Raw genomic sequence first — 2358 nt, forward strand, 5'->3', positions numbered from 1 at the left:
ACAATTTCGTCCACCAAGTTTTTGGCGCCGTTGCCGGGGGTTGTTCGAGTATGGACAACTGACGGTTCATCTTGTTGCTCAGATTAGGTAATTTTCTTTTCAAAAATCTTTTTCAAAATCTTTCTTTTCTTTTTCGTTTTTTTTCCAAAAATATTTCAAAAAAAATTAATAAAAATCCAAAAAAATTAGAAAATCATAAAAATTAAAAATATTTTATGTTTCTTGTTAGAGTCCATGCATTACAAATTTCTAAGTTTGGTGTCTTGCATGTTTTCTTTGCATCAAAAATTTTTCAAAATTTTGTTCTTGATGTTCATCATGATCTTCAAAGTGTTCTTGGTGTTCATCTTGACATTCATAGTGTTCTTGTATGCATCTTGTGTTTTGATCCAAAATTTTCATGTTTTGGGTCATTTTTGTGTTTTTCTTTAAAAAATTCAAAAATCAAAAAAATATTTTTTCCTTATTTCCCTCCAAATTTTCGAAATTTTGGGTTGACTTGGTCAAAAATTTTTAAAAATTAGTTGTTTCTTACAAGTCAAGTCAATATTTCAATTTTAAAAATCTTATCTTTTCAAAATCTTTTTTTTTCAAAAATTATATCTTTTCATTTTTTTCTATTTTTCAAAAAATTCAAAAGTATTTTTCAAAATTATTTTCAAAATCTTTTTCTTATCTTTTACATCTAATTTTCGAAAATTAGCTAACAATTAATGTGATTGGTTCAAAAATTTGAAGTTTGTTACTTTCTTGTTAAGAAAGGTTCAATCTTTAAGTTCTAGAATCTTATCTTGTAGTTTCTTGTTAGTTAAGTCATTTTAAAAATTAGATCTTTTTATGTTTTATCTTATCTTTTTCAAAAATTTTATCTTTTTCAAAATTTGATTTCAAAATATCTTATCTAACTTCTTATCTTCTTATCTTTTCAAAATTTGATTTTAATATCTTTTTCAATCAACTAACTAACTTTTTGTTTGTTTCCTATCTTTTTCAAAACCACCTAACTACCTATCCCTCTCTAATTTTCGAAAATATCTCATCTCTTTTTCAAAAATTCTTTTTGTTTTAAATTTTAATTTTAATCTTATCTTATCTCCAATTTTCGAAAATTACTAACCTCTTTTTCAAAATTGTTTTCGAAATTTCCCCTCTCTTTTCTTATTCTATTTAATTATTTATTTACTAACACCTCTCTTCACCTCTCTTCATCTAAAGATCCGAACCCAATCTAACCCTTGAGTTTGGATTCTTCTTCACTCTTCTCCCCTTTCTTCTTCTACTAACATCAAGGAATCTCTATACTGTGACATAGAGGATTCCTCTTTCTTTTCTTGTTTTCTTCTCTCTTTCATATGAGCAGGAACAAGGATAAAGGCACTCTTGTTGAAATTGATCCAGAACCTGAAAGGACTCTGAAGAGAAAATTAAGAGAAGCTAAATTACAATAATCTAGAAACAACCTTTCAGAAATTTTCAAACAAGAGAAGGAGATGGCAGCCGAAAATAATAATAATGCAAGGAGAATGCTTGGTGACTTTACAAAGCCAACGTCCAAGTTTGATGGAAGAAGCATCTTCATTCCTGCCTTGGAGCCAACAACTTTGAGCTGAAACCTCAGCTAGTTGCCTTAATGCAACAAAACTGCAAGTTTTATGGACTTCCATCTGAAGATCCTTATCAGTTTTTAACTGAGTTCTTGCAGACCTGTGAGACTGTAAAGACGAATGGAGTTGATTCTGAAGTCTACAGACTCATGCTTTTCCCTTTTGCTGTAAGAGACAGAGCTAGAATATGGTTGGATTCACAACCTAAGGATAGCCTGGACTCCTGGGATAAGCTGATCACTGCCTTCTTGGATAAATTCTTTCCTCCTCAAAAGCTGAGCAAGCTAAGAGTGGATGTTTGAACCTTCAAACAAAAAGATGGTGAATCCCTCTATGAAGCTTGGGAAAGATACAAGCAGCTGACAAAAAGATGTCCATCTGACATGTTTTCAGAATGGACCATATTAGATATATTCTATTATGGTCTATTTAAATTTTCAAAAATGTCATTGGACCATTCTGCAGGTGGATCTATTCACCTAAAGAAAACGCTAAAGAGGCTCAAGAACTCATTGACATGGTTGCAAACAACCAATTCATGTACACTTCTGAGAAGAATTCAGTGAATAATGGAATACCTCAGAAGAAAGGTGTTCTTGAAATTGATGCTCTGAATGCCATATTGGCTCAGAACAAAGTGTTGACTCAGCAAGTCAACATGATCTCTCAAAGTCTGAATGGATGGCAAAATGCATCCAACAGTACTAAAGAAGCAGCTTCTGAAGAAGCTTATGATCCTGAGAACCCTGCCATG

General features: G+C 31.3%; 1 non-coding gene across 1 annotated transcript; it reads right to left on the minus strand.

The window, feature by feature from the left end:
- Positions 1 to 1885: 1885 nt before the first annotated feature.
- Positions 1886 to 1989, minus strand: LOC127748231 (small nucleolar RNA R71). The gene has a single exon (XR_008010173.1). It is a non-coding gene; the product is annotated as a small nucleolar RNA R71 (small nucleolar RNA).
- Positions 1990 to 2358: the final 369 nt, after the last annotated feature.

Source organism: Arachis duranensis, chromosome 5 (genome assembly GCF_000817695.3).
Source record: "Arachis duranensis cultivar V14167 chromosome 5, aradu.V14167.gnm2.J7QH, whole genome shotgun sequence".
NCBI lineage: Eukaryota > Viridiplantae > Streptophyta > Magnoliopsida > Fabales > Fabaceae > Arachis > Arachis duranensis.